General features: G+C 33.1%; 1 pseudogene; it reads right to left on the bottom strand.

Annotated features, from left to right (window-relative positions):
- Positions 1 to 4,125: 4,125 nt before the first annotated feature.
- On the bottom strand, positions 4,126 to 5,052 carry LOC135320017 (olfactory receptor 4A47-like; annotated as a pseudogene).
- Positions 5,053 to 13,185: the final 8,133 nt, after the last annotated feature.

The following is a 13,185-nucleotide window of genomic DNA, read 5'->3' as shown; positions in this document are numbered from 1 at the left end:
TTAGGATCAAAAAGATGGAAAATGAAGAAAATAATCCACTAGAGAATCATGTTGAGACTAATGCAAGTAAAAACAAAATATCAGCCCAATCATTTTGATTCAATGAAGATTAATTTATCATATATTTTCACAATAGCCACAGCAAGTTTTTCTTTCTTTTTATTTAGTACTCGATCTATTCTGCCTTATTGTTTGGTTAAATGTATAAAAACTTTAATCATCAAATCAGATATAGTTACTAATTATTTATACAATTTTTTAAATAAAATATTTAGGGTACTTATTTTCATACACAAGCTGTGCTATGGGTGAGAACACAAAATTAATAACACAGGAAAATAAACTTATATAAAAGTTCCTATCTACCTGGATTTTATATTCTTATTCTGTAGCCAGACAATAATGAAAGAGAAAATTTAATAATATATTTGTAGTCCAATGCCATTCTTATAAGACAGCAAATTAAGCGTTTTTTTTTTTTTTTTTTTTTTTTTTGGTTTGTTTGTTTTAAATTAAGCATTGTTATAGAGAAAAAAGGAAGAAACTTACTGTGGCAAATGTAATCAGAAAATACCTTTCTTAAAAAGTGATGTTTAAGCTGAGATGAAAAGAACAGGAAGTGACTACCAGTGGAAGCACTCTTACAGACAGTAATATTAAATAAAGATTAAACAAAATTATCTCATTTCAGAGATGACCGGCTCTACACATAGAAAACACTAAAATTTTAATAGGAATTTTTATTGCAATACTATGTTGCAAAGGAGCAATGAGAGTCTTGTCTTGCTCCTGATCTTAATGTAGACACTTTCAAACTTGAATGTTGAGTGTGATGTGTGGTGTGGTTCTGTCATGTATGACACTAGTTGTGTTGAGGTACTTTCCTTCTATACCCAATTTAATGAGACTTTTTATCATGAAATGATGTTGAATTTTTATATTATCAAGAAACAACATGAAGAGAAAATTAAAAAAACAATTCCATTTGCAACAGTATTAATAAGAATAAAATTCCTGAGTAAATGTAAGCAAGGCGATGAAAGTCTTGAACACTGAAAGATGCAAAATGTTGCTGAAAGACAATAAAGAAGACACATGTAAATAGAAAGACATTTATGGGCTAGAATTTTAATATTGTTAAGATGTCAATGCTACCTAAATTGATTTACAGATTCAGTGCAACCTTTATCAAAATACCGAAAAATTTCTTTGCAGAAAAAGAAAAATCCATCCTAAAATTCATTTTTTTTTTCTATTTTGGTTGCTATAGCTAGGACAACTTATACTATGCTGAATAGAAGTGGTGAGAGTGGGCATCCTTGTCTTGTTCCAGATATTAGTGGGAAGGCTTTCAAATTTTTACCAATGAGTATTATGCTGGCTGTGGGTTTGTCATGAACAGTTTTTATTATATTGAAATGTGTTCCCTCTCTGCCACTTTAGCAGGATTATTTTTATCATAAATGAGTACTGAATATATCAAAAGCATTTTTCTGCAACTATTGAGAAAATTATTTATTTTTGTCCATTCACCTGTCTATGTGGTCTTCCACACTGATTGATTTGCATATGTTGAGCCATCTTGTGTCCCTGGGATGAATCTAATTTGATCATAGTGTGCAATTTTTTTTATGTGTTGTTGGATTCTGTTTGCTAATATTTAGATGAGAATTTTTGCATCTATATTTATCAAAGAGAGTGGCCTGTAATTTTCATTATTGGCAGTGTCTTTGTCTGGCTTTGATATCAGAGTGATGATGGTGTCATAGATTGGCTTTGGGTGTGTCCCCTGCTTTTCAGCCCTTTGGAAGAGTTTGGAAAGGTTCAGTATAAGTCCCTCTTCCTATGCTTGGTAGATTTCCTCAGTGAAGCCATCTGGTCCTGGACTTTTATTTGCAGGGAACTTTTTTATTTTTAATTCTATATCACTTCTACTGGTTGGTCTGTTCACATTATCTATTTTTACATTTGTTTATTTTATTTTTTATTTGAAGTACCATTAGTTACAATGTGTCAGTTTCTATGAGTGTTCAAATAAAGACATATTATCTGTGACTTTTGGGACTATGCTATAACTCAGAATGTCAGCAAAAGACACTAAACTTTTCTTGAAATCACTAAAAATGTTAACCAAATCTACATCAGAGGGTCCTCTGTTTAAATTAAAAAAAAGGCAAATTTTACTTACGCTCTATGGAAATGATTACAAATTTTTTGAAACATCAATCAATTCTTCACAATATATGTCTGAATGCAGAATGAAAATGAGATATTAAAATATCATTTTCCTCTAAACAAAAATGTAGAGTTATGACATTCTAAATATATTTTATGGGAAGTTTTCAAACTTTGAAAAATAACCGAAAAATTTATCATAAAATGCAAAAATTTAGAAATGGTAAGAACCTTCTGAAGAAGTATTTAGGGGAGTAATATCCTTAATAGGTATAAATGCACATTAAAATTCCTTGACCGCTGAAGTATGTTAGTGGTGATATTTCAAATGGAGCCTTTGGGAAATGATTAGATAATGGGAGCAGAGCCCTAGTGAGTGAAAGTAATATCCTTATAAAAAAGCAATGTTGGTAAAGATTTAGAAACTTTGGACCCTTGTACACTCTTGGTTGGAATATAAATTAATGCAACAACTATGGAAAATAGTATAGTCATTGAAATAGGAAAATTCTTTCTAAGCAAGACAAAATCCAAAGAAAATATTGAAAGATTTAATTATGTAAATGCAAAATTATTTCTACTTGTTCAAAAACATTCTGCACAGTATAAATATATCAAAAACTAATCACAAGCTGGAAAAACAATAACTCCACATATATAGTAAATGGGATAAATTCCTTAGTGTTTAATTAAATCATAAAATCAGTATGGGAAATATTAGCAATCTAATAAAACAAATGAAATTCATTAATAAGTAATTGATGAAAAAGAAATACATATCACCTTAAACACATCAATGTATGTCCAAATTCTAATTATATTTATTTATTTATAATTAAAGTATACAAGTGAAATACAGTTTCTTTAATGAGATTGTCAAATACCACAAAGTTTACCAAGCACTGGTTTCTGAGAATCTCATCAAATGTGGAATTTCCAGAATGAAAGGAATAGTGAGTTTAGCACAGGATTGTGGATGGTATTTTGACAATAACTATGAACACCAACATTATAAATACATAAACCAGTTGACTCAAAAATTTCCCTTCCAGGACTCATACTTCAAAAATTTCAAAAACACTGCATTGTACAATTATTTATCCTAGAAAAAGATGGGAAAAACCTGAAGAGGACTGGGCATTTAAATTTGAGTGTATCTTTATAAGGAAGTTAAATAGTATGACGGAAGTTAAATAGTATGAGTTAGATCTATATAAGACCAGTCACAAAGATCTTCAGGAGCAGTAGTAGTAAAATGCAAAATTTATACACAAGGACATAAACACGCTCATGTAAGAAAGTATGCTTATATTTGTAAGATTACTACTTGAAAACTCTCTAGAACAGAGTAGTGACTGCAACTGGGAGAACTAGGAGACAACGCCACGGGATGGAGAAGAGTTCTGTTCTACAGTATTTCAGTTTGCATGGGTTCTACTTCTAATATTTATTATTATCCATCATACTTCCAAGTTTATTTGAAAAATTAAAATACTATACTAAAAATTTCAAATGTAAAGCAAATGAAATTGAACAAATAGTCTATATAGCATGAAGTATTTTAAATAGAACAATAAAAAATGAAGATAAAAGGTAAGACTCTGATGTAAAATAAAACTAACTGTGAAAAAGTTACAAAGTAAATAAGGAATTAATTTAAAATTAATGTAACTATAAACATTCCATTAATTAATTAATTACATATTGATTATAGATTCCCTATTGTAAATGCACCCCACCTTTCTAGGTTTTGTGATAAACCAGACATTATACAGTTTATATTCTAGCAGGAAAATTGTCATTGATCGCATGAACACACAGTTCATGTTTTAATATAATTTTTGCAATTCCTTTAGAGAAAAGGAAATTTCCACCAGATTTATGAAGACTTTTACATTCAGGAAGATTGGTCCTAAGGTTAAATGAGTTTCATCATGATTGACAAAGAACTTACTTAATACTATATCTGCTTTTTTTTCTCCAGAGTTTCTTCATAGCATTAGTCATCTCAGAATTTCTTAGACTGTAGATTAATGGATTCAGCATGGGGGTTATGATTGTATAAAACAGTCAATGATTTGTCAAGGGGGAAGGTCTTAGCAGGTCTTACATATATGAAAATACATGGAACAAAGTAAAAGACAATTACAGTGATGTGGGAACCACAGGTCTAGAGGGCTTTCCGTCTCCCGTCCTGACTCAGGTTCTTTAGAGAGTGCAAGATGACTCCATAGGAGATGAGTAAGAGCAGAAACACAGTAGTGCAGATCAGTCCTCCATTGGCCACCACTAAGATGCCAATGACATAGGTGTCACTGCTGACCAGTTTCAATAAGGGGTACATATCACATGAAAAGTGATCAACGACATTGGGCCATAGAATGGGAGCCCATAAATAGTGCCAAGTTGAATGACCGAGTGCAGAAATCCTCCAACCCAGGACACCAGCAGCAGCACAACACACACCCTTTGCCTCATGATAACCAAATAATGCAGGGGCTTACAGATGACCACATAGTGGACATAGGCCATCACCAAGAGATGGAAGACCTCTGATCCACCAAAAATATGCTCTATAAACAGAAAAGCCATGCAAGATTCAAAGGATATGGTATTTTCCTCAAAGACCAAGTCTGAAAGCAATCTTGGGGAAACAGAAGAGGAATAAGCCATGTCCATAAATGATAAGCTAGCAAGAAAAAAGTACATTGGTGAGTTCAAGGTCTTATTGATAGTTATAGCCACAACAGTTAGAAGGTTGCCCCCCATGGTCAAAATGTAGAAGAGCAAAAACATAACAAAAAGGACTTTCTGCTCCTTTGGATCCTGTGTGAGGCCCAAGAGGATGAAATAAGTTACATTGCTCCTAGGTTGCATGTAGTCTGTACAGGAGCTGAGTTCACATATTAGAAGCAGTTTACCTATAAAACAAGGGGGAAATTTATTAAATGCTTTTTAAACTTTGTCTTTTATTTATCCATTCAATTAAAAGTATGCGTGTAGAGAATGTATTTGGGTCCAATGCATCACTCACATTATGATTACCAAGTTGAATAGTAGTAGGTCCCTACACTCAGTGGTATGACAAATAATGAGAGATCAGAAAATTCCAGACCCATGTAATAAGTGTCATTATAAGGATACTCACACACAGCTAAGAGTCACAGTGTAGGAATATATCAGTCAAACTGGAATCAAAGAAGTCTTCCTAGAGGAAGTAATACTTCAATTGAGTTTTAAAGGAAAAGTAAAAGAATGACAAAAGATGGGAAAGTAATTGCATGAAAAAGTACAACATTTATAATTGTAAAGATATGGGGTTGGGTATAACTGAAGTGGTAGAGCACATGATTTAGAATGCATAAGGTCCTGGGTTTAATACCCAGTTCCACCTTTAAAAATAAATTAAAAAAAATAAATAGACCTAATTACCACCCCCAATAACAACAAAGAATAATCACAAAGATATAATATTGAGACCCATTTAAACTAATTTATATATTCAATGTGAGTAGATCAAAGTATCAGTAGAAGGTCACTGTCCTGGATTCTCTCAGAACTCACTGAGACTTCTTTCTTGGGGTCTTTGGTTGGATATTTCTCCCTTTCTTGAACAAAAAAAAATGTTAAAGCAGTCAAATTTGTGTCTCTAGTCCCTCTCTCTACCCAAGTTTTAACATTTCTATAAGAAACACCTCTATTTTGACATTTAAAGTTGGATATCAACTTACTAAATACAACATAAATTTTAAATTTTCCACAATTAAAAAGTTGTTTCACATTTCATTAAATGACACCACCTTCAATGTATTTGCTCAGACAAAAATCTTAAAGGATTCTTCACTCTCTTTTTGCTCTCATATTATTCATTGATAACTTTATCAAATTATGTGATCTCTATTTTCAAACTATATCATAAATTTGTCCATTCCTTACCCCTCATTTCCTTCTTGGTCCACTGCAGTAGCCTCCTGTCATGTCTGTCCACTTCAATTCTGTCCTCCAACAGTTTTTTCTCCTGAATCAGCTCAAATTATACTCTTCAAATCTTGTTCTGATTATATCAATCAACTGCTCAAAACTCTCACAGTTGATCCCAATCACGCTCTCACAATTTAATGCATCACAATTAGTATTTACAGGAACAAGTACTGTAATCACCATTTTACAGTTGATATAATGAGGGTCATACTATCTCATTAATTTTTCCAAATGCACACATTTTTAAGTGATAAAACTAGAATTAGTACCTACATTTGATTTATTGCAAAATGATTTATGTCTTACATACTAAAGAAAGTCACACAAGTGTGACTCCTGTTTCCCACTATTTACTGTTAGTCTTACTTGTGGAAGCTTGTTTACAATCTGAAGGAAGACTTTTTAAATCACTTATAAATCCTGGAATTCTTCTTTCATCCAATATGACAAAGGAGGTGTGAAAGGCTGTACTATTACTTGAGGATAGGTTTGATTTCATTCAGCTGTCTGTTCATTTCCTCCATGGATTCTTCTGGTTATTCATAAGAATGTTTTTATTTGCACTATAGAGTGTTTTAAAAAAAATTCCACAGAGCACACAAAGACAACAGTTTACCACGTTAGAATAATTTATCAAATAGACAAGTGAATCCTGTGTTTATATATAAAGATAGCAAGTGCCATTTTCCAGGGAAAGTTGTCTTCAGTTACCTCTTTTCCCATTAACTCCAAGATAGAAAAATAACATTCAATTGTTTAGCCCTTCTCACTCTCCCATGTTGGTACAGCCAGACTACTTGACTGGAGATTTTGAGAGACTTCCTTGTGTTGCTATTGTTGTTGCCTTTTAATGCATTGTTTTAAGTCTAACAAAGAACCTCCTAAAATTTTTATATCAGTTCTTAAAAGGGTATAATCTATCTTCCCAAAAGAGGTAAAGAACAATGGACATTTTATCTCTGTTAGTTATATCCATCATTAAGTCTTAGATCAGAATGTGTCCAAGATTGATTCTTGCTTAATTAAATTCACTGGGACTTTCTATTAAACTTTAAAATTACATCTGTTATATAAAGATCCTAGTAAACCACATCGCAGAATTAAGGTAAAAAAGATGTAACCTGGAGGGAAAAAAAACAGCTTTATAGTCATTTTCTGACTATTGCTAGACAAGAATAAATATCAGTCCAATCATTTTGCTTCAGTGAATATTAATTTATCATGTATATTCCCACTTGCCACAACAAGCTTTTCTTTCTTTTTTATTTAGTACTCAATTTATTCTGCCTTGACATTTGGCAGAATAAAAATTTATCAATTCAAGTACAATAACTAATTATTTATCCAATTATTAATTGTATCTTTTTTTAATATTTAGGGTACCAATGTCAGTACAAAACTGTGCCGTGAGTGAGGACAAAACAATGAATGAAATGGAAAAAGTTTCATATAAAAGATTCTTCCCTCATGGATCTTATATTCTTGTAACAGAGTTAGCCAATAAAGAAGGAGGCAATTTAATAAAGCAGTTGTAGTCTTATGCACTACTTCTAAGGCAAGAAATAAGGTACTGTAGCTGAAATAAGGGGGGGAATTCTACTACGGATAATGTAATCATAGAAGTCCCTTCCTGAAAGGTGATGTTCAAGCTGAGATTCAAAAGATAGGAAATGGCTACCACTGTTACAGACAGTAAAAATAAATTAAGTAATATTGCCTCCCATCAACAGGGTCCATGTCTAGAATAATGTAAATATTTAACAGGAAGGATGGATGGCAAAGCAATCTGGAGGGGTGGTATGTGGATGGATCACTAGGAACTGACCAAATGCAAAAAGGTCTGTTCATCATATAAAGTTTCTATCAGAGAAAATCTCAGAAATCTGGTTGACAATGTGACCTGTCTTGTGGACATCAGTCAGCCTCTTCAGCCACTTTGGTGGTCACCATAACAGAGATGAGTGATCTACACAGGCTGAGTGAGCAACAGGATCTACATGTCACCAGTCATGGTCTGGCTACTGTCACAGCTGAACGTCCAAAATTCCATTAATAAATTGCATCACTGACTCCCCCATAGGGCAAAATACTCTAGGGCAATCAGTCAAAAACCTTACTCCATTAAAACTCCTCAACCTGGAAGAGACAGATTCTTATCATCATATATTTTGAATGTGTATATGTGTGTGTGTGTGTGTGTGTGTGTGTGTGTTTGTGTGTGTGTGTGTGTGTATCCCTTCTATCTCCAGTACTTCAGCTTGCTTTATTATTCATGGAGCATAATCTGTGATTCATTGCCCTGGTACTCCACTGATTATTATCTCTAACCAGGACACACATTTTGTACTAAATAAAGTAAAACAAATCACTCACCAACATAGAATTCACAGCTGTGACCATATTACTCATCACCTGGAAGCATTAACTGAATGGAATATTGGCATGGTTTACTGAAGGCTGAGATTTGGTGCCACCTGGGAGACTGTGCCCCAAAACTTTAGAATACACTCCTAGATGTTTAACATAAAGTATGTGCTTAGTAAACTTTAGTCATCTTATACTTCAGGCCATCAACCAACTCTGAAGCTTCCATAATTTTGAAGTTTGCAGTTATGCTAGTCAATCAATAAATATCCTTAAATCTCAAAACAATTTCGATTGATTTTTCTATTATTTAGAACCAAAAGTATCCTAATAGAAATATCCTTATTTTAAATGTATGTGTGAAACCAGGTTATTTTATAAGTTCTTTTAATCATTTATATTGTAGCTATTTTTGAATCAGTACCACATGATTTTAATTGTAACATTACAATCTGTGTTAACATCTAGAATTGCTCATAATCCTTTCAAAACTTAATTGCAAATTGCATGTCTTTATGTTGCCATACGAAATTTACTATCAAAAGAAGGTCAGGCATAGTTTACTTTTATGTGGAAAGGAGTGAAATATACAATTATCATTTTTTCCTCAAAGATATACTTATTCAAGTATTTTAACTCATTACTGTATCTACTTGCTTTAGACTGGTCGTCATATAAGTTCAAACACTTTCTAAAAAAAAAATCCACATTTTCTTACTCACATCCCCCATATTTTATGATTTTGATGTGCTGTTTTACATCTTCGTGTTTATTCATTTGCATTGTAGCTATCATTGCATTTCCATTTGTGTTTTCTGTTTTCTGTAGATCTTGGGTTTTTTTCTATTTAGAAAAGGCCTTTCAATATTTATTTTAGGATAGGCTTAGTATTGCTGTATTCTTTTAGTTTCTACTTGACTGAGAAATTCTTTATTTCTCCATCTATTCTAAATGATAATCTTGCTGGGTAAAATATCCTAGGTTGCAGTTTTTCAGTGTGGAGATTCCTCAAAAGACTAGGAATAGACTTACCATATGATCCAGGAATCCCGCTCCTGGGCTTATATCCAGAAGGAACCCTACTTCAGGATGACACCTACACCCCAATGTTCATAGCAGCACTATTTACCATAGCCAAGACATGGAAACAGCCTAAATGCCCATCAACAGATGACTGGGTAAAGAAGATGTGGTATATTTATACAATGGAATACTACTCAGCCATAAAAACCGACAACATAACGCCATTTGCAGCAACATGGATGCTCCTGGAGAATGTTATTCTAAGTGAAGTAAGCCAGAAATAGAAAGAAAAATATCATATGAGATAGCTCGTATGTGGAATCTAAAAAACAAAAACAAAACAAAACAAAAAAGCATAAATACAAAACAGAAAAAGACTCATAGACATAGAATCCCTTTCAGGTTTTTGAGTATATCTTGTTTCCTTCTGGTCTGCAAATTTTTCATAAAGAAATCTGCCAATAGTCTTACTGGAGTTCCCTTGTAACCAACTCTTTGTTTTTCTCTTGCTGCCTTTAGAATCTTCTCTTTATCTTTAATTTTTATTTTAACTATAATACATTTTGATGTAGGTCTGTTTGGGTTCGTCTTGTTCCCTGTACTTGGATATCTGTTTCCTTCTGTAGGTTTGGGAAGTTTTCAGTCATAATTTCTCTAAATACATTTTGACCACCTTTTCTCTTACTTCTCCTTCTAGGACCCCTATGATGCATAGATTGGCAAGCTTTATATTATCCCATAGATCTCTTATATTGCTTTCATTAGTTTTCATTTGATTTTCTCTCTGCTGTTCTGATTGGGTGATTTCCATTATCCTGTCTTCTAAATCACTTATTCATCCTTCTGCATTATTTAGTCTGCTACTGATTGCCTTTAACTTGGCTTTTATTCCAGCAATTGAGTTTTCTGTATTTAATTGGCTCCTCCTTATAGTTCCTATTTCCTTTTTGCAATATTCTGCATTTCTGTTCATAGGCTCTCTCATTTCCTTTGGTGCTTTTATCAACTCTTTTTTGAATTCAGTATCTAGTAGACTGTCAAGGTCTATTATATTGTCTGTTCTTTCAGGGACTTCTCTTGTTCTTTTAATTTGGAGCAGTTCCTCTGTTTCTTCATTTTACTTACATTTCTCTGACTCTGTGAATTTAGGAGTAAGAGTTATCTACTGTGATCTTGAAGGGCTATTTTTATGTGGGAGCATCCCCGTGTTGCATGTGTACACCTAATATTTTTATTGCAAGGGCTGTTTTTAGTATGGATGCCTGCTACATCTTTTCTTTGTGTGTGCTATTATCCCCATGATAGGGAGTGTAGTTGGTGTCATGGTGACCAGAGTCTGCACTAGATGTTAAGCAGGCTTCCTCTTTGCTCTGTGGTTGTCACAGACCTGTTGGGGGGCCACATCTGTTCCCCAATTTTGGGGGTAGAAGCCCCCAGATGCTTTTCTGAGGTATGGTGTAAAGCAGGTGGGGCTAGAGTGCTTCTTCTAGGGGAGGAGCTGTTGAGTTTTCCTCCACAGGAGCTGTCTACCAGGAAGTGCACTCTGGTGTCACCTGTCACCTGTTGTGTGGGTGTACATATGCAAATCCATTCACATCAGTAGTCAAACACTGATCCATACTTTGTCAGATGCAGACCCATGAGGTTGGATACAGATCTAAATGCATGGTGAAATACATACTTATGTATTGTTGGATACAGGCCTATGAATATTTGGATAAGACATACACCCTGTGGCTTTGGGAATTGTACTGTGTTTCATGCCAGCAAGATAGTAAGCCCTTTAGGACAAGTTCACTGAAAATGTGAATCAAATGTAAATAAGAATGTTTAAAAGAAAACCAAAAAGCAGGATTTATGTATACTCCAGAGAGATTATTTTTATTGAGACATCAATCAGTCCTTCATAATACATGTCTTTTTCTGGATGGGAAAACAAGATATTAAACATGGCATTTTCCTCAAAATAAATATTTAGATTAATGACATCCTAAATATATATTTTATGGGAAATTTTCAAACTTGGCAAAATTAACTTAAAGTGTATCAGGAAAAACAAATATTTAGGAATTGTAAGAAGCTTTAGAAAAAATGAGTACGGGAACAAACCCCTACTAGGTATAAATACACATTAAAATTCCTTAATCACTGTAATATGTTACTGGTGGAGGAATATAACAAAGAAGAAAGCAGAGAAGAAAAGAAAGGAGGGGCATGAGGAGGAGAAACAGCCAGAAATTGGATCCTCTAGATGGTGTAAAACCTGACATATTAAATTAAAATTTCCATAGTATTACTAAAATTAATAATTGTATTTGCAGATTATTTTACTTGTTTAGGGAAAAGAGGCTTAGCTATTTTTTCACATCAAAAAAATCTAAAATGTGTTAAAAATTGCATTTAAAATGTTTTTTTAAAAAGATTAAAATTTATAAAATCACTGGAAGGAAATGGAATTTTCCAAAACTGATGTGATAGACAAATTTGAAAAGCAAAAAATATTAAAATATAACATCTTTATATAAAAACACTCATAATTATAACATAAAAACATAACAATATAAATATAAATTCGTAACAAATATATGTATAGTTAATCAAAATTTATCAGTAAAAATTCTCATCCCAATAATTCAAGAACTCAAGGACACATATAATTGACAAAGTTGAGGGGTGAATTCTATGTCTCATACATTGTGCAAGGAACAGAGAACACAAATACAATTAAGTAATTTTCCTGACTTCAGAGATCTTATACACCAATGAACAAAGAAAATTAACAAAGATTCTTATCTCATCACTTGAAATAACTATGCAAATTTAAAAATTAACTACATTTCTGTCTTGGCCATTTGGGCTCCTATTACAGAACACCATGGACATGGTGGCTTAAACAGTAAACAATAATCTTTCACAATTCTAGAGCCTCAGAAGTCAGACATTAAGATGCCAGCAGATTCCACTTATGGTGAGGATCCACTTCCTAGTACTCAGACACCATCTGCTGTGCCCTCATACGGCAGATGTGTCAAGAGATGCTGGGATATCTTTTATAAGGGCATGAATCCCACTTATGTGGGATCCATCTTCCTAAATTAATCATAGCTCAAAGGGACCACCTCCAAATACCACCACATTATAAAGGATTTAACTTAGGAATTTGAAGGGTGATGCAAACTTTCAGTTTACAGCAACAACCAGAAGTAGAGGAATGAATTATATAAATTCTGATCAACTCAAATATTTGATATTATTTGGTCAATATTGCTATTTTTTTATAAGAATTTGGTATATTAAATCTTCATGTAATATAAAAAGCAGGACATAAAGTTTCTCATACAGTGTGATTCATCAGTGAAAAGAAATGATTGCTCCAAAGCCTTAGCTCTTGATGAATCCAGGCTAAGTAAGGGAGGCAGAATAGTAAGTTCTTTGACCACATACTTCTGGTATTTGATAATGATAATATTTTGTTTCAAGTCTGATTCAGAAAGAGAGAGAATGTTATGAATGATGTCTTTTACGTAAAACAATAAATTCTGAACTCTTTACTACCAAGTAAACTACCTTTCATTAACAAGAGAGATAAGAATGGCATATATTGTCAGCATCTTTCTTAACAATGATGATCAAGATATCATG

This window comes from Camelus dromedarius, chromosome 35, assembly GCF_036321535.1.
Source record: "Camelus dromedarius isolate mCamDro1 chromosome 35, mCamDro1.pat, whole genome shotgun sequence".
NCBI classification, from domain to species: domain Eukaryota; kingdom Metazoa; phylum Chordata; class Mammalia; order Artiodactyla; family Camelidae; genus Camelus; species Camelus dromedarius.
The sequence above is the reverse complement of the archived record's forward strand: the minus strand, read 5'-3'. Positions and strand labels throughout refer to the sequence as shown.